The sequence below is a fragment of the Monodelphis domestica genome, chromosome 1 (genome assembly GCF_027887165.1).
Source record: "Monodelphis domestica isolate mMonDom1 chromosome 1, mMonDom1.pri, whole genome shotgun sequence".
NCBI lineage: Eukaryota > Metazoa > Chordata > Mammalia > Didelphimorphia > Didelphidae > Monodelphis > Monodelphis domestica.
This window is the reverse complement of record NC_077227.1, coordinates 153,220,241-153,240,839: the sequence shown is the minus strand read 5'-3', so window position 1 is coordinate 153,240,839 and position 20,599 is coordinate 153,220,241. Positions and strand designations below refer to the sequence as shown.

General features: G+C 39.1%; 1 protein-coding gene across 5 annotated transcripts in view; it reads left to right on the top strand.

Moving 5' to 3' along the window:
• Positions 1-20,599, top strand: part of CA12 (carbonic anhydrase 12) — a 90,277-nt gene that overhangs the window by 27,309 nt on the left and 42,369 nt on the right. The window lies entirely within an intron of this gene.

The window sequence follows — 20,599 nt, the reverse complement described above, 5'->3', positions numbered from 1 at the left end:
TGGTATAATGGATAGAGTACTGGATCTGGAATAAGGAGGAACTAAATTCAAATTCTCAAGACACTCTTTAGCTATGACTTTGGGCAAGTCACTTAACCCTGTGCTTCAAAAAAAGAAAAGGAATATTGCATCAAGATTTTTAAAAATTCAAGAATTATTGCAATAATATGTAAGCCCCTCGAGGACAGAGATTGATTCATTTTTGTCTTTGTAGCCTCAATAAACAGATCTGATGGTATAATGTATAGGCAGTGTAGTATAGTGTATAGAGAAGCAATAAGACCAGGAGTTCAAGTTCAAGATGCATGCCCGCTATGGGATACAGGGCAAATCACTTAATATCTCTTGCCCCATGCACTTCTCTGAAATTAGACCCTACAGAAAAAGTGCCAACCCCTGGTGGTAGAGGGAGCTCCTCACTAAGCACCCTGCCACTGATCTAGTTTCAAAATAAATCCAACAAACAAAAAAAAACCTCCCAAATCATGCCAAGTTAGCTTGATTTTTCAAATTTAAGATAAAGAGCTTAAGGGATAAAGAAAACACAATAGACTTAGTGTCTGTTGACATAAATAAAGCATTTGCTAGAGTTTGTTGTGACATGCTCCTGGGGAAATGAGGACCAAAAAAGTTATATGGCTGCTGAAAAAGTCAATTAAATCACTCCATATTATTGATATCAGCCCACAGTCAGGAGGAGGTATCAAGGAGGTTCCTACTGGGATAATGCTGGGTCAGTACTGCTCTAGATAGAAGTCCACTGAGAGGCTGCCGTGGGTAATTGACTAATCTAATAATCTGATTCCACCCAGTAATATTTATTAAATGTCTACACTGCTCAGCCAATCAGAATTAGGAGCAATAGACTTGGAATGGAGAGTACCATGAGAGAACTGCCTAATGAATTAAGGGCTAAAGGGATAAGGTCTTAAATGAGGAATAGAAAGTTAGTCATTAGTTGTATAGCTACATGGAGGGTGAATGAATGAATGAGTATTTATTAAACATGTGCTAGGAGGCAGGCAGGCACTGTGCTTAGCATTGGGGCTACAAATATCAAAAGAGAGAGACAAACACACACACACACACACACACACACACACACAGAGACAGAGAGAGAGAGAGAGAGAGAGAGAGAGAGAGAGAGAAAGCTAATCCCTTGCCTCCAATGGCCTTTCATACTAGCAGAACACAATACATAGAGGTGTAGTGGACAAGAGGGGATGTTTTGGTCAGCAAAGTTAGAGGAAATAAAGACAGGAATCATTGATGACTGTTCCTAGAGTAAGTAGAAATGTAGGGATCTGGGGGTAGGGAAGGGTATGGATGCAGAGACATGGTAGGTGTTACAAGGGAATCACTTTAAAAGACTGATATATATTAATTTAAGGTCGCCAAGGAATCAGCTATGTAATTCCTAAATGAAAAACTCAAGTCAGCCGTCAGCCTTTTTTGGAGTTTAATTACAATAGGAGCAAGAAAGGAATTAGAGATATATATAGAGAGAGAAAGGGGAGAGAAGGGAATAGGGCTTAAATACCCCTTCTGTTTAGGCTGGGCCAAAAGGCCCAAGCCCTTAGATAGCTGGGGCAAAGAAAAGAGATCAGTCCCTTTCACTCACGTGTCCAAAATGGAGAAACAGTCTCAGAGGCCCCCACCTTCAGCTTCCTTCAGAGCAAGCTTCCTCAGAGCCCAGGAACCACACCGACCAAAAACTCCACCCTCCCTCCCAAGTCTCCAGACCCTCCTATCTTTAAGGACACCATCCAAGTTGCCTCCCCTCAGTCCTCACATCTACCAATCACTCTTCATCAATTTCCCTGTCAATGGAGGCTCTCGCTTAACCCAGGACCGCCCAGAGGTTTCTGGCTTTTGCACATGTCTGTTGAAGGTCATATTTTTCAAATGATTAAATCTTTACTCCTTTGTTCCAGCCCTTTCTAAATCCTGTTAACTTGAGTATGGTAGAGATTGGAATAATTAAATTTTGATCTAGGCTGCAGCCCTTACTCAATCCTATTAGGACTGAATAGGGTGGAGTATCTCCATTGTATCAATTCTAAAATCAATCAAGACTCAAAGAAATTCCTGTTCTATGCTTAAGCATAGGTCAAAGTCCTTTCCATTGTTCAGCAAAGGGTTTCTGTCCTAAAGTAATCTTAAGAAGGGAAGAGAAGGAACCTCCCATGCCAATGGAGTTCCCATTCCAATAGACTATCAGTAAGAAATTTTCCAAGTATGAAATATCCCAATGGTGAAATTTTCAACAATTATAAGTCTAAGGAAATTTGAGGTTTACAATCCCCCCTGATGATCATTGGGAGACTAGTCTCCCCATTGATCATTTAACATAATCATTTTGTAGTTCTAAATTCACTTCTAACTAAAGATATACACAATATTCAATTTTCTAAGAGAAATTAGAATAGTGAGAGAGGAAATAGAAAAGAAAAGAAAGCAAAACCAATGTTTGCTAGGCGCACTGACAGAAAGCCAAATTAGGGGCAGTCCCTTTTGGCATAAATGTTACAATAAATGTTCAATCAAAAGTTCAGTCCAATCAATCACATCCAAAGTTCATTCTTGATCTTCTTGATGAAGTGTAGGTTTTTGGCATCTTTCTGCAACAGTTCATTCTCTGGATATAAAAGTTTCAAGCTTCTTTCTTGAAGATCTTTTCTTGAACAAAATCAAAATCTTTGAAATTTTTATAAAAGTAAAATCTTAAACAAAAGTCTTGGATTTTTATAAAAATAAAATCTCAAACAAAAAAAATTCAAAAATTCTTAGATTTTAAATTAAAATACAATCCCCCCTGAAGTAAGTATTAAAAAAAAAATATCAAGTTAAGCTCAGAATGCAATGTTCAGGTATGGGGTTGTATGTGTCAATTATCAAAAAAATAGAAAAATAATCAAAAACATAAGAAAATTTCAAAATAGACCTTGTATAGGTCCAGTTTAAAGTAATTTCTATCCCACAAGTATGTAGGACAGAATGCAGTAATATTTCACTTAGCCATTTGTAGCCAAGACTACAGGAAGTTGCCATAATATAAGAAGAAAAGAATTAGAATTCTATTTTGATGGGGAAATGTCATTCCCTTGTCTGATTTTTTTTTCCTTCAGAGATATAGGGAGCCAGCATGATAGTCAAGCTTTGTACTTGTTTGAGTACTTCGAAAGGAGTGTAGATACAAGGAAGTCCTACGACTTAAACATAAGTTAAGCGTCGCAACCTTGAGTCTCACTTTAATATTTCATGTGTGCTCTATTGGCACTATTCAGGTTTAGTCTGTGCTCCTTGTTTTTATCCCTTTTCCTGGAATCAGACACAAACATTAATCACAGTCCTATAATATTTTATCAATAAATGGCAGGTTCCCATAGTTTAAAGCTTTTAGGCATATATTGATATTATAGCAAGAGTATATATATTAACTTGTATTACTGCAGGGAAAAAAATAATATTAATATTAATTATGTGTACCTTCAGTACAAAAAAATGAGAAAAAAATCAAATATTCTGATCAAAAAATAAAAAGAAATAAGAAAAAATAAGGAAAAAAAATCAGTAATTCAATATATTCTTGAAAAAAAAAACATCCATTTGTCTATGGATTATTATCTCCAATTCATATGATAAGATAGAGTCACAATTCATATGATAGGATAGAGTCAATCAGTCTCAGCAGAAGATGCTTTCTTCACATGTGAGCAGTGAATCCAAGAGTCTCTTTCTCCAATCTTTATAGATGTTGGAGTAGTTAATAATATTTGGAATGGTCCTTCCCATGAAGGTTGAGTTGCTCCAGTTCGCTTGAAATTCTTGATATAAACTTTATCTCCTGGGTTCAGGTCATGCAGAGAAAAGTCTAATGGTCCAGCTTGTACTGCAGCTCCGGATTCATGAAGTTCACGTAGTTTGTGCTGTAACTCCTGTATATAGGAAGCAATAGTAATATCTCCCCCTAATAGCGATGTATAAGCCGGGGAGAAAGGCTTAGCCTGTATAGGCGGATGTCCAAAAAGCATCTCAAATGGTGAAATATGTAAGTCTCCTCTAGGCCTGCTTCTAAGATAAAATAGGGCCAGAGGGAGAATTTCAGGCCATTTTAAATGGGTCTCAGTGCATAATTTGCCAATCATAGTCTTAAGTTCTTTATTCATCCTTCCTACTATTTGGAGAGGAGAGAAAAAAAAACTGAAAAAGGTTAATTAATATCAACAAAATCAATACAATCTAAGAAGAATCATCTTTATTATACTGGGAAGTTCCCTGGGCACCCTCCTGAAGGGCATCTCTCTGAGGATCATTAGCACCTCGAGTAATTTTTGGACGAGCGCCATTTCTCATATATTGTTGAGTATTATCATTAAAATTTTCTTCAATTTGAGCATTGTCATTAAATTCCCAATTCCTATTTCTATAATTCTGGTTTCTAAAGTTCTTATTTCTATATTCATTATAGTTATTTCCATAGTCATTATTATAATTTCTAGAATTCTGGTTTCTATAACCATTATCATAATTTCTATAGTTATTATTTCTAAAACCATTATTAAACTGTGTATTCCTTCCAAACATCTTAAGAAAGGTTCTACATTCCATCATTTTGTGGCCCTTCTTCTCACAGAAGTGGCAAGTAATGGATTGATAATTGGATTTCTGGAGAGGGGCAATTGTCATTGGTTCATTATCATGCCCACTTTCTAATTTAGTTATCCTATCTATTACACATCTCATTTTTTTCTTCATTTCCTCCATGTCATCATTATTCTCTTTCTCCTTTTCTTCGTTTCCCTTAAAAACATATATAGCTGTTTTTCGCAATTCTTCAAGGTCCATATCTGACCATCTTGGGCATTGTGTTTTAAAATAATTTTTAATTACTTTGCAAGAATTGTTTACAAAGATTCTTCTAACTTGTCTTAAACTATTCTCTTTATTTAAGTCCCAATCTAAGTATCTGTCCCCAAACTCGATAATTCTGTCCATAAATCTGGAGGGTGTTTCGTTTTCCTTTTGCTTAATTTTTTCCAGTTCCATCCACTTATCTGTACTGTCCGCACATTCCTTCATGGCCGTGAGGATGGCCTCTCTACAACGGTATAGTTGTAGATAGTCCTCAGGATTATTATAGTCCCATTCGGGATCCTGAGATGGCCAATGTGCTGCATTACGCCCCCGGGTTTTGTTGACATGAGCAATTATTTTATTTTTTTCACGTTCACTTAAAAAGGCCTGTAGTAAGCTCTCAGCGTCCTTGTAAGACGGATTATATTGAAAAAATATGTCTCCCATCTTTTTTGTTACTAGAAAAGGATCTTGTTCATATGTGGGGATATTTCGTGTAAATTCATTTATTTCTTGGGGAGTAAACGGTATCCTATGTCTTAAAGTCACCACATCCCCATTTCGTCCTATTTCAGGTACTTCTCTTAGAGGAAACAGGCCTCTAGTTGAATTTTGCACCTGTGGGTCAGTTTGACAAGGACAGGTTTCTCTAGGAGGACAAGATCTCCCTTGCATTGGAATTTGGTTTTCTGTAGGAGAAGGAACATGAGAAGCTGGGATTGCAGGGGAAGGGTTTTGGGGATTAAATTCAGACAAGATTTGCACTGCACGAGAGAAGCAATCTGTTAACTGGGCTATAGGGAAGGTGTTTTCCATCTCTATTTCAGGGAAGGAAATTTCCTCATTCAAAGGTTCAGAAACAGGTCTGTTTCTGGTAGAGTGGGTGTTTGCCCATTGATCCTGTAAGAAACATTTTAGATCTTCTAATTGGGCTTGCATTTTTTCCTCAATTTTTCCTATTTTATCTTCCATATCTCCCATTTTATCCTCAATATTTCCTATTTTATTCTCAATATTTCCTATTTTATCCTCAAGTTTTTCTATTTTATTCTCAATATTTCCTATTTTATCCTCAATTTTTTCTATTGTATCCTCAATTTTTTCTATTGTATCCTCAATTTTTTCTATTTTATCCTCAATATTTTCTATTTTATCCTCAATATTTTCTATTTTATCCTCATTTTTTTCTATTTTATCCTCAACATTTTCTATTTTATCCTCAATATTTTCTATTTTATCCTCATTTTGTTTTATTTTATCCTCATTTTGTTTTATTTTATCCTCATTTTGTTTTATTTTATCCTCATTTTGTTTTATTTTATCCTCAATATTTTTTATTTTTTCATCTCTAAATATAGTATTGAGGAGTACAAAAATGACAGTACCTATTAATATAAAAATTTGGAGGTATCCTTCATTCCTCAATGCCCCTACTTCTTCAGCTGCCATATAATTGTCAAAGAATGTAGTACTCATTTTTATATGTATATTTTGTAATTTCACAAAACACGTGGGGAGCAGGGCAAAGCAACAAACTTTTCACAGGGTTTTTTTTTTTTTAATCCAGGAAGTTGTTCCTTAAGGGAAAGGATATTTAGAAACAGTTCTTCCAGCCAGGACTTTAGAGTCCTGTTGCTGAGATTTAAAAACAGCTGTTTTCTGTCTATCAGAGTCACACAGCTGGGAAGTATCTGAGGTCCGATTTGAACCCAGGACCTTCTGCCTCTAGGGCTGGCTCTCAATCCGCTGAGCTACCCAGCTGTCCCTTAAGATTAAAGGGAAGAAAAAGAAAAAACTGCTGATTCCAATTTAACTTAAGGAGAAAAGAGAAAAAGTTTTTTATACTCACGTGTTCTAGCAGCTGTGTCTTTAAGCCAAGTTTTTTTTTTTTAAAAAAAAAAAGGACTAAGTGGTGAAACAGTATAGTAAAAAGGCAAGGAAAAAGTTTTATTGAGAGGATTCTTTAGACTCCCGTGTGGTCAGCCACAATGTTACAAGGGAATCACTTTAAAAGACTGATATATATTAATTTAAGGTCGCCAAGGAATCAGCTGTGTAATTCCTAAATGAAAAACTCAAGTCAGCCGTCAGCCTTTTTTGGAGTTTAATTACAATAGGAGCAAGAAAGGAATTAGAGATATATATAGAGAGAGAAAGGGGAGAGAAGGGAATAGGGCTTAAATACCCCTTCTGTTTAGGCTGGGCCAAAAGGCCCAAGCCCTTAGATAGCTGGGGCAAAGAAAAGAGATCAGTCCCTTTCACTCACGTGTCCAAAATGGAGAAACAGTCTCAGAGGCCCCCACCTTCAGCTTCCTTCAGAGCAAGCTTCCTCAGAGCCCAGGAACCACACCGACCAAAAACTCCACCCTCCCTCCCGAGTCTCCAGACCCTCCTATCTTTAAGGACACCATCCAAGTTGCCTCCCCTCAGTCCTCACATCTACCAATCACTCTTCATCAATTTCCCTGTCAATGGAGGCTCTCGCTTAACCCAGGACCGCCCAGAGGTTTCTGGCTTTTGCACATGTCTGTTGAAGGTCATATTTTTCAAATGATTAAATCTTTACTCCTTTGCTACAGCCCTTTCTAAATCCTGTTAACTTGAGTATGGTAGAGATTGGAATAATTAAATTTTGATCTAGGCTGCAGCCCTTACTCAATCCTATTAGGACTGAATAGGGTGGAGATTTATTCCAAGTATCTCCATTGTATCAATTCTAAAATCAATCAAGACTCAAAGAAATTCCTGTTCTATGCTTAAGCATAGGTCAAAGTCCTTTCCATTGTTCAGCAAAGGGTTTCTGTCCTAAAGTAATCTTAAGAAGGGAAGAGAAGGAACCTCCCATGCCAATGGAGTTCCCATTCCAATAGACTATCAGTAAGAAATTTTCCAAGTATGAAATATCCCAATGGTGAAATTTTCAACAATTATAAGTCTAAGGAAATTTGAGGTTTACATAGGTTCCTGTCTGGAGTGGATTAATGCTAGATTTAAAGAGAAAAATTACAATTCAGAAACTATATGTTTTGATTTCTCTTTTGACTTATCCAGGCTCTAAAATCTGACATTAAAGTAATGTTTAGGGGCAGCTAGTATAGCACTTTGGATATAGAACCAGGTCTGGAGTCCAGAGGACCTGAGTTCAAATCTGCCCACCAACACTTCCTAGCTCTATGACCCTGGGCAAATCACTTAATTGGGATTGCTTAGTTCTTGCCTTTCTGTTTTAGAATTGTCACTGGGACAGAAAGTAAGGGTTTTTAAAATAACAATGAAGTAATGTTTATACACATAGTCCAGTAAAATGTAAGTTCCTCCAGATTAGGACCATTTTTCATTTTGTCTCTAGCCCATGGCCTTACACAGGGTAGGGACTTAATAATAATTATATCTGGATTGGACAGGGATGCATCTTTCATTTCCTTTTTTTAAAATTAATGAATTTATTTTTATAAAACCCTTACCTTCTGTCTTAGAATCAATACTGTGAATTGGTTCTAAGGCAGAAGAGTGTCAAGGGTTAGGCAGTAGGGGTTAAGTGATTTGCCCAGAGTCCCAAAGCTAGAAAGTATCTGAGATCAGATTTGAACCCAGGACCTCCCATCTCTGGGTCTGGTTCTCAATCCACTGAGCCACCCAGCTGCCTCCCCTCTTCTTTCATTTTCAAAGAGGAAAGAGATAGCTTTGCACAGAGTCAGGAGATTTTGGTTCAAGTTCTGGCTCACATTGACAGTGTGACTGGCTAAGTCACCTAATACTCTGGGACATCCATTAAGACTAAATTTTGGAGAAGGGGCTGATCTGTATCTAGACAGAAAATTCCTCACTGGAGCTTCTTACACTGAAGAAATTGCAATATTTTCTCACTGTCCGCACTTAAGATGGAGGTAAATCCAAAAAAGAAAAATATTGAACCAGTTTCCCTTCCACACTCTTTGCACTTCAAGGTTCTCCCTAAAGAGTCCTGACCTGCTCTCCACAGTAGTCCATTGCACAAGGGCTTTGCTCAGAGGTTTTTTCTGATCCTGCACAGTCCAGTCTGTCAGTGAGTTTTCAGTCTTCTGAGTTCTGGCCTCATTGGTTTGAGGCTGGTTTCTGTGAATTCTTAAAGCAATTCTCCCCTCCCTCTTGTTCTTCCTCTGCTTTGGCTGGCCCAGAATGACAGCTCCTCAGGCATCCTGTTGCCCCCAAGGCTTAAAAAGCAGCCCAGCAGAAGGGGCTTGTGATGAGCAGTGCCTGCTTTGGGCTTTAGATCCCTAGAGGATGGGAGAGAATACTGTTGTTTTGTAAATCTCCAGTTGGATCCAAAGCTTCCATTACACAGAAACAATGAGATGAAGTGGAGGCAGGACTGGGCTTAGAGACAAGAAAACCCAGGTTTGAATCCTGCCTCTTATACTTACTAGATGTGTGACTTAAGTCACTTAACTGCCCTTTGCCTCAGTTCCCCCAATTGTAAAATGGAAACAGAAATGGTACTCACTATTGTTCTTATTGTGAGGTTATTGTGAGAATAAAATGTTATTGTGAGAATATTGTTATGTTGTGAGAATAAAATGAGATAATGTTATTGTGAGTTTAAAGGTTATTGTGACATAAGATTTAAAAGCACTGTTGTAAAGCATATTTGCAAACATTAAAGTAGTATATAAATGGCAGCTATTATCATGTCAGACTCTTAAAGGAAAAGGCAGCTTTCTTGTAACGTCCATTTACAAAGAAGGCGCATGGATCTTAAAACCATTGCTACTAAGACTGCAGAGCAGTTCTTACTTAACCTGGGCTCTGTGAACCTGTTAATAACTATATACCAATAGTACTGGTCTCTCTTCTAATCCTGTGTATTTTCTTTTATTCATTTAAAAACATTATTCTAAGGAATTTGCAGGCTTCAGCAGTCTGCCAAAGGGTCCCAGGACAAATACACACACATGCACACACACAAAAGGGCTAAGAATCTCTGCTGAGTGAGGTATTTATGAGGGAATATCTAGTTGGAAAATCTTGCATCTTAGCACAGTGCTTTTCTAGTACATGAATGTGGAATTGGGGGGGGGGGGACCTTGAAGGCATTGTGATGTGGTGCAAAGGACACTGGCTCTGTAGTCAAAGAATTTGCATTCCATTTGTACCTTTGATACTTACTACCTGAGGGCAGCTAGGTGGTAGGCAGCATCATCAGTAGAGTGCCAGACCTGAAGTCTGGAAGACAGCTTCCTGAGTTCAAATCTGGCCTCAGACACTTTCTCTGTGACCCTAGGCAACCTTATTTGCCTTGGTTTTCTCTTCTGTAAAATGAGCTAGAGAACCATACCAGTATCTTTGCCAAGAAAATCCCTAATGGGGTCACAAAGAGTCAAACAAGACTGAAAAAACTTAAACAACAACTTATTACCTGGGAAGTAGCCAGGTGACTCAATGGGTTGAGAGCCAGGCGGTTCTGGGTTCAAATATGGCCTCAGACACTTCTTAGTTGTGTGACTCTGGCAAATCACCTAATCCCCATTGCCTAGCCCTTATGACTCTTCTGCTTTGGAACCAATATATAATACTGATTCTAAGATGGAAAATGAGGGTTATCTTTTAAAAAAACCAAACAACTTACTACTTGTGTGACCTTGCACAAGTCCCTTAACTTCTCTGAGCCTCAGTTTCCTCATTTGAAAACTGAATTGGTAAGACTTGCAGCTTCTAGGAGTAGAGAGGAGACAGATAGTTCCATTGGACTCAGCCTCATCAGACACCATTTAAAGTTTCATGCTCTGTCCAGGGTGCCATTGTTTAAGAACAACATCAATAAATTGGTTTGAGCATAGAGAAGAATAGTGAGGATGCTGAGGGATCTGGAGTCTGTACCATATAAGGATCAGTTGAAGGAAGTGAAGATATTTAATCTAGAGAAGTCTAAGGAGATCAATAGCTGTGGTTCAAATATCCAAAAAGGTTGGTATATGGAAAAGATTGGATTTGTTCTCTGGCTCCTGAGGACAGAACTAGGGGCAAAGGGGGAAGTACCAAAGAGATAAATTGAGATGTGATGGCAGGAAAAGTTCCCCAAATGGACTTCCCAAGGACTAGCAGGCTTCCCCTTATTGGAGGTTATTATTGGAGGTCTTCCAGCAAAGGCTGGGCAACCACTTGTTAGCTATGTTACAGTGGGTAATCTTTCCAGGGATGGGTTAAACTAGAATGACTTTGGGATCTCTTCCAGCTCAAGAGCCATGGTGCAATGTGAAATTGTGGGACAATTTAATGACTTTTTGCATACTACCTAACAGTCTAAATAATAATCATAGGATGTAAAATCCCTGAGAGAGGACCTCTTTTTCATTTTGGGCTTTTATTCAGTGGAAACATGTTTTTAAAAAACCCTGACAACTTTTTGTTTTCTCTATATTAATATTAAGAAATAAATATTTCTCTAGCTTAAAAACATTTTCCAGTCTTTCCCTTTAGGAAAGTGGATAGAACAAAAGGTCTTTCTTAGAGAAATGGATTAAGGGTGGAAACTAAACCTTGAACAAAGAATACCTCTGGCCATTTTCCCATCTCCAAAAGAGGTTGGGCTCTGACCCACCTAAGGGAAATATCATCATTTTCACTCTCAGGGAAGTGCCCTCTTCTGTTATTCAGAAAGTATTACAATATTGATTTCAGGGAGGAGGCTCCTTCAATCCTTGAGAGAAAGGGTCAAGGGAGAAATTGAGTAGTTGAATTGAGTAACTATTATTTGGGGCAGTTAGGTGGTTCAGTGCATAGAGGGCCAGGCCTCAAGACCAGAGGTCTTGGGTTCAAATGTGACCTGAAACACTTCCTAGCCATATGACCAAGGTATGTCACCCTAGGCAAGTCACTTAACCCCCACTGCATAGTCCTTACTGCTCTTCTGTCTTGGAACTTATACTAAGTATTATTGTAAGGCAAAAGGTAAGGACTTTTTTTTTTTTTAATGTGCACTGAGTGCAGAGATCTTTAACTTTTAGATGGGACTAGGAAAGGTGACCAGGAAGAAGGGGCATTCGAACTAGGTCTTAAATACAAATAGGATCTTGATAAATAAAATCAGTCTGAAGTTAAAAGGCAATATCACACCCTCATTAGAAGCAAAAAAGACACATAAGGAAAACTAGAACTCATTTTCTAAGGAAATAAAAAAGGAAGATTTGGCCAAAAGACTGGGAAATAGGTACCTCTGAGAGAATACTTGAAGGAACTGATATTAAGTAGAAAAGTAAATTAGTGAAAGATACATTTAATAATAGTGTTCAGGCACCAGGGTTATTAAGGATAGAATAATTATTGGCTGTTTTCCCATAGCAGGAAAGACTGAGAAAATAGGCTTAAAGGAAGGAAAGTGAGCCCTGAGTAGACATCAGAAAGAACTTCCTGACTATTGGGGTTATTAATAATAGAGAGGTTGAACTTATTTCGTGCTTGCAATAACTCACAGTAACTCAGCATTCACACGTTTCTGATTATGTAAAACTTAAAAATAAAGATGTTCTGCTACAGTTTTATTCTGATGCCTCACCTGGGTGTGTAGGTGGCCCTCAAAGACTGTAAGCCAGGGGAACACAAGCCCTGGCAGGTACTGCCAAGCTGGAAGGCTTCTTGAATAGCGCTGGAGACAAACTGTTGGACAAGAACCTTCCTATCTAAGTTGGAGAGGTTCATGACCAGCTTGGCCAGAGTACACTGTATCTTCTCAACCCTTCTCAACAGACTCTCTATTTAGTTATAAAGGGGTTGGAGGGAGATGCCCCCACTGACAAAATCATAAATTCTTTCAGAGGTGAAGAAAAATGAAACCAAACTAGCTATCTAAATTGAATATAGTACAGCCTTAAAGAAATAAAAGGTCTTCCCTGGTGACCTATTCTCATGGCTAAATTAAATTGTAATGATGGGGATAGCTGGGTGGGTCAGTAGATTGAGAACCAGGCCTGAAGACAGGAGGTCCTGTGTTCAAATTTAGCCTCAGACTTCCTAGCTGGGTGATGTTGGGCAGGTCACTGAACTCCCATTGCCTAGTCCTTACAACTCTTCTGCCTTGGAACCAACACCTAGTATTGATTCTAAGACAGAAGTTAAGGGTTAAATAAATTTTGTAGTGACTCAGCTAGAATTTCTCATCCCTCAAGTCAAGGTGCTGGGGGTGGACAGGTAGAATGGAAAAAGCAAGCAACTACTTGTCAGAAGAGATACATATGTGCTATTCCCAGATTGTTCCAATAACTTAAATCACTTTAACTTCTCTTTAGAATAAAAGAAGGTAGTCCTAAAAAGTTTGCTTCTGGATGTCATATTTGTTTTCATGTAAATGTACTTTGAGTTGCAGATAACACATCATCTCACTGGGAAGATGTTTTTATTTTGATTATTTGAAGGTTTCTCTTTTCATTTAGGGACGAAGTGCAAATAACAGTTTCTTTCACATATTCCCCCAGTTCCTATTTTCCAGGAAATTGGACTGTGATTTTTTTATTCTTTCTTATAAAAAAAATTTACAATATATTCCCTAATTTCCAAATAGGAAAAAAATCCGCGTTTTACTTATATTCAAATGAAGTGAATATCAAAGGCCTTCAATTTGGTGCTGAATTCTTTTGGCATTCTAAGAATGTCCACTGAACTAAATAAAGCATGGACTTTGACAAGTCCTTCTTGACCTTTGTTTTATGGGCATTCAGAAATATAAGCAGTATCTAGATTTATGGTGGGTTATATTCATTGGTTTAACTAGAAGTTCCTCCCATACCACATTCCATTTCCCCATTCCCTGCCTTTTACCCTCAAGCCTGGAATGCTCTTCCTTCTCACCTTTGTCTCTTAAAGCCTCTTGTCTCCTCCAAAGGTTCAGCTCAAGCTCTACATGAAGCCTTTCCTTCCCCTTGCCCCTCCAGCTATTAGAACCTCTTCTTGCCCTCTCCCCACCATCATAGAAAACTCCTGAGGCCTAGGACTCTTTATTTTTGTCTTTATATACCCAGCATCTGGAAAATATTATGCTTAATAAATGCTTGTTGATTATGTAGGAGAGTAAATAGGAGCACCCTAGTCAGTCAGTCAATAAACATTTACTAAGGGCTTACTATGCATTAAGTGCTGATGATCCAAAAAGAAGGGAAAGACAGCTCCTGCCCTCTAGGAGCTCCCATTCCCACGGAGGAGAGAGACAATAAGCAAGCAATGATGTAGAAACAAGCTATATAGAGACAGGGCAAGTAGGAAATAATTAAAAGAGAGAAGGCACTAGCATTGAGGGTGTGAGAAGGACTTCTTGTAGAAGATGAGATTTTAATGGGCATTTAAAGAAAGCCAGTAAGTGGGAGATGAGGAGGAAGAACATTTCAGGTATGGGGACAACTAGAGAAAATGCCCAGAGCTAGATTGAAGAGAACATGGTGGGGAGTAAGGTAGAGGAAGCCTGGAAAGGTGGTAAGGGGATAGTTTATGAAGGTCTTTGAACATCAGGGGATTTTGTATTTGATCCTAGAGGTGACAGGGAGCTACTGAAGTTCCCTGAGTAGGGGAGTGACATAGTCAGACCAGGGCTTTAGGAAAATCATTTAGGAATAGCTTAGGAAAATCCCCTTTGTCAATAAGGTTCAAGGATGAGGCTTAAAAGAGATCTCCCCTGAAAGAAGTGGTGTCATTAACTGGTGTCAGTTTGGGACTTTGTTTTACTTCTTTTTTTTAAACCTTCACCTTCTGTCTTAGAATTAATACTGTGTGTTAGTTCTAAGCAGAAGAGTGGTCAGGGCTAGGCAATGAGGGATTAGTGACTTGTCCAGAATCACACAGCTGGGAAGCGTCTGAGGCCACATTTGAACCCAGGATCTCCTGTCTCTGGGCCTGGCTCTCAATCCACTGAGCTACCCAGCTGCCCCCTGTTTTATTTCTTGATAGGATGTAAAGAGTACCCTTTCCCTTAGGTAGTCTTGGCCCATAAAGCATTATTCAGTCATGGCATTTGAGAATGGTTGAATATGCATTTGAGTGACAGATTGACTGGATCGAAGCTTAACTGAGCCACATCTTTAGACTTTGCCTTTAAAAAGGAATAGATGATAAGAAAGCGGGGCTGAGAGAGAGGATGATAACAGAGAATCAACTTGGGTTAGTTCAGTGTAAGAGCAGAAATTCCTTTTGATTATGGGTTGGACTAGATAGATGGCTGTTGAGACCCTTTCTAATGATTCCTAAGTTTAACAAGTATATTAGGTACCTATTATGTAAAAGACACTGTGTTAAAGCTCTGGGGTTCTAATGTAAAAAATGAATTAGCCCTTGTCCTCAAGAAGCTCACATTCTATCAAAGGAGGCAATGGGAATATAAGTAAATACAAAGGTGGGGGCAGAGAAGGGGCGTGAGGGAAGAGGGGAGGGGGGGAGAGAGAAAGAGAGGGAGAAGGAGAGAGAGGGAGGGAGGGAGAGAGGGGGGGAGGGAGGGAGGGAGAGAGACAGAGAGACAGAGAGAGAGGGAGGGAGGGAGAGAGACAGAGAGAGAGGGAAGAAGGGAGAAAGAGAGACAGAGAGGGAGAGAGAGAGAGAGAGAGGGAGGGAGGGAGAGAGACAGAGAGAAAGACAGAGAGAGACAGAGAGAGAGAGGGAGGGAGAGAGAGAGGGAGGGAGGGAGGGAGAGAGAGACAGAAAGGGAGAGAGAGAAAGACAGAGAAAGAGAGAGAGAGAGAGAGAGAGAGAGAGAGAGAGAGAGAGAGAGAGAGAGAGGGAGAGGGAGAAAGGGAGGGAGAGAGAGAGGGAGAGAGAGGGGGAGAGAGAGGAAGGGAGAGAGAGACAGAGACAGAGAGAGACAGAGAGACAGAGGGAGAGGGAGAGAGGAAGAGAAAGAGGAGAGAGAGAGAAGGAGAGGGAGAGAGAGCGAGAGAGGGAGAGAGAGAGAGACAGAGAGAGAGGGAGAGAGAGAGAGAGAGAGAAAAAAAGAGAGAGAGAGAGGGAGGGAGAGAGAGACAGAGAGAGAGAGGGAGAGAGGAAGAGAAAGAGAAGGAGAGGGAGAGAGAGACAGAGAGAGGGAGGGAGGGAGAGAGAGAGACAGACAGAGAGGGAGAGAGAAAAAGACAGAGAGACAGAGAGAGAGGGAAAGGGAGAGAGAGAGAGGGAGAGGGAGAGAGAGGGAGGGAGAGAGAGGAAGGGAGAGAGAGACAGAGAGGGAGGGAGAGAGAGAAAGACAGAGAGGGAGAGAGACAGAGAGAGAGAGAGAGGGAGAGGGAGAAAGGGAGGGAGAGAGAGAGGGAGAGAGAGGGGGAGAGAGAGGAAGGGAGAGAGAGACAGAGACAGAGAGAGACAGAGAGACAGAGGGAGAGGGAGAGAGGAAGAGAAAGAGGAGAGAGAGAGAAGGAGAGGGAGAGAGAGCGAGAGAGGGAGAGAGAGAGAGACAGAGAGAGAGGGAGAGAGAGAGAGAGAGAGAGAAAAAGAGAGAGAGAGAGGGAGGGAGGGAGGGAGAGAGAGGGACAGAGAGAGACAGAGAGGGAGAGAGAGAAAGACAGAGAGGGAGAGACAGAGAGGGAGAGGGAGAGAGAGGGAGGGAGAGAGAGAGAAAGAGAGAGAGAGAGAGACAGAGACAGAGAGAGAGACAGAGACAGAGAGAGAGACAGAGACAGAGACAGAGACAGAGAGACAGAGAGGGAGAGAGACAGAGAGGGAGAGATGCACTAAACACTGCACTTTCCAGAGTTAAAATACATACAGAAAATAAGAAGGCTATTGATTGACCCCTTTTCCAGGTGCTCATGAGGGGAAAGGACAGCATGACTTTATTTCTAATACCAGTTTTCTTTCTTGCCTTCACTTTGCAAACAGTAAAATCTCATACACAAATGCTTAACCCACATTCCAGTGACTACTATTTCTCCTGGGCAGGATCCTGGCCTTTATGGTTATAGCTTTGTGGCTTAATGCCAGAAAAAGGACTACCCAGAGGGCAGCTTAGCTGGCATCTCCTGGATAGGTCAGGGCTTGGTTAATATGTATACTATGGAAACTTGGTGCTGATAACTGGCTAAACTTTTTGGATTTTATGAGAAATGGCATACTTTTTATTCATCTCCTAAAACAGATGGCAAGAACCCTAATAAAAATTTTTTTTAGAATGATATTGCTAAGTGGCTCAGAGAATTGAGAGCCAGGAGGTCCTGGGTTCAAATTTGACCTTAGACACTTCCTCAGTGTGTGATCCTGGGCTTAACTTAACCCCCATTGCCTGGCCCTTACCACTCTTCTGCCTTGGAACCAATACATACTATCGATTCCAAGATAAGAAGTAGGGCTTTTTTAAAAAAATGATAATGCTTCTCTATGTTATGTCTCTTCTAGCAATAATAACCCGATGATGCTTTAATTTGAATGGCATAATCACATTTGATACCAACAACCACCCTATGAGATTGTTCTATTATTGTTCCCATTGTAGAGGTGAATAAACTGAGGTTCAACAAAGTTATGACTTCCTCAGGATCACACAGTTAATAATTGTCCAAGACAGGATCAAAATCCATCTCTTCTTAACTACAAGACCAATGCTTTATCAAGTCATCACTCTACCCATTGTGCCGCCTAGCGTCTCATGACAAAGGTGGTGCCATATAAAGATCATTCTGATGATAACAGGTAGAATGGGAGAAATTAGAGTTGGGAGGGGACCAACTGAAAGGACATTGCTTTGCTCTCATGCTGAAGTGATAAATGCTCGAACTAGGGATGGGGCAGTGGCAATGAACAGGAATAGACAGATAGGAAAGATATCTCAAAGATGGAAACAATAGTGCTGGGTCCCAAAAGGAGAGTGAGGACACAAAAATGGATCCAAGGTTTGGCTAGTAGGAGAATGGTAGAACCAGGAGTTCTTTTTATTGAGGAAGTGATGTATTACCAAATTCAAGTTAAACACATAGATCACCCTGGCCCCTGAACCCCACAATATTTATGAAGAGAATATTTAAAAAAGGAAGAAACATTTATTAAATGCACTTATGTTCCAGGCATTGTATTATATACTTTTTTACAAATTTTGTATTACCTCATGTGATCCTCACAAAAACCTTGCCAGATAGATGCTGTCATTATCCCCATTTTACAGGTGAGGAAAATAATGCAGACATGTTAAGTGACATATCTAAAGTCACACAGCAAGGCCATGTTTGAGGTTGGATTTAAACTTGGGTCTTGCATGTAAAATCTAGTGGAGTTTGCTCGTTGGCTATGGGGGGGAAGGGAGGGAAAGAACACGAATCATGCAACCATGGAAAAATATTCTAAATTAATTAACTAAATAAAAATTTTCAATTTAAAAATAAATAAAATAAACTTGGGTCTTTCTGAATCAAGACCTAGTCTTTATTTTCTGCAACACCTAGTTGCCTTGCACTGAGGAATTATTTATATTAATTTATATAATAATTTTATTGATTTATTTATATAATCAATTACATGATTATATATGTACATAATTATATAAAATATATTTACTTATTTATATAATAATATGAGCTCCTTTGGCTTTGAAAAATATAAAAAACTTGGACTTTTGATTTTATCTGGAAAAGAGAACTGTGATTTCTTCAATGCTAAGGAGGTATTGATCTGTAGGGTGGATCCAAGCCTAGGGGGGAAATTATTTTAAATAATAACTGGAAACTGTCGGTCTACTTCATAGGCCAGTGCCAACATAGGTTTTCTGGCTATGGTGGGTAGGATTTAGAGGTTCTGGATGAGAACTTGAGAAATTCATAGCAAAAGGATTAGTGTTAATTTCCATTCACTGGCTGATATATTTTTAGGCAGAAGAAGTGATAGAAAGATGCAACCAACTATCTTTTAAAAATCTATGGAGGGATGGGGACAGCTGAGTGGTTCAGTGGATTAAGAGCCACATCCAGAGATGAGAGGTCTTGGGTTCAAATGTGGCCTCAGATACTAACTAGTTGTGTGATCTTGGGCAAGTCACTTAACCCCCATTGTCTAGCCCTTACTGCTCTTCTGTCTTGGAACCAATACATAGTATTGATTCTAAGATGGAAGGTAAGGATTAAAAAAAAAAAAGGTCTATCTAGAGAAGTATACTGTGCCTTTCCTACCACTCCTCCCCAAATCCTTCTACGATTATCACACATTTTTTTCTCAAAAAAAAAAAAGAATTTTATTATAATTGATTGCAATTATAATATCTATTATGGGATCATTATGTAGAGATTGGGTTTTCTCTCTTATACATATAATCTTAGGATCAGAGTTATACCTAGAAAGGACCTTAGAGCTTAGTAAATTCAATTCCTTCATTTTTTTCAGATGAAGAAATTAAGTCACTGGGTATATTTGACATGCTAATTCTAATACTGCATTACTTTCTGCAATCCCTTCTGAACTTCCTTCTGTTCCCTGCTGTAGTTTTTTTTTAATTTGGAAAATTTCATTTAATTAATTAATTAAGAATATTTTCCCATGGTTACATGATTCGTCTTCTTTCCCTCCCTTCCTCCCAAAGCCAATGTGTAATTCCATTGTGTTTTACATGTGTCATTAATCAAGACCTACTTCCATATTATTGATATTTGCACTAGGGTGATCCTTTAGAGTCTACATCCCCAATTATATCCCCATCAACCCATGTGATCAAGCAGTTGTTTTTCTTCTGTGTTTCTGCTCCCACAGTTCTTTCTCTGGATGTGGATAGTGTTCTTTCTCATCAGTCCCTCAGAATTGTCCTGGATCATTGCATTGCTGCTAGTAGGGAAGTTCATTACATTCGATTGTGCCACAGTGTTATCAGTCTCTGTGTACAATGTTCTCCTGGTTCTGCTGTGGAGTTTTTTAATGTTTCATTAAAGAGCTAGCAAATCTTTAGATCAGCACCATGAAGACTCCTGGTTCCATGCTATGTGGCACCCTGATCATTTTACATTAACTGGAATCTTTGCTCTCCTCTTCTACTTCTCAACATGGCTGGCATGGCTTTGGGTACTTTGGTTCCCCAATATTTCATTACTACCATTCCTCTTCTTAAACATCCAAGTGCACTTCTCCTCTTTAAGCAACCCTCAAAAAGAGGCAGCTGGAAAATTTCCTTGCCAGGATTTTTCCTTTACAGGAAAGTGGGCCACGTTTTATCTCTCTATACCATTGAAAAAGTTAAAAAAAAAAAAGACCCATCATCAACTTCAAATCCATGGACAAAAGTTGTTGGTCAGAACAGTCTTACCCTTTACTCTAAATTATAGCAGACAGAAAAAGTTAGAGAGAATTAATTTTAGCCTAAGTAATTTATCTTCTTTCCACACGAGGGATTATCATCATCTTCATGACATAATTTTAAGGTTGACAAAGCTGTATGACTGTGGGCAAGTCACTCTGTCTGCATATGTTTCCTCACCTGTTAAATACAAATGCCTCTTCCAGGACTTTCCTCTTTCAGCTACTGTGTTCCTGGACTAGTGGAAAATGAGGATATTTAACAACACCTACTTTGCAAGGGTTGTTTTAAGAATCAAATGAGGTAGTAATTGACATTATTTCTTTCTCAAAACAGTTATTTGAGGTGAATTCTATGGGTTTTGCAACCTACACTGTACAGATAAAGAGACTGAGTCTCAGGGGTATGACTTGACTTGCCCATGATCACATAACTAATTAGTTAAAGCTAAGATTTAAAGCCAGGTCTGGACCACTTTGAACCACTTGGACTGTAAAACCAGCTTTGGGGAAAACTCCTTTGAGAGGAATGAACATC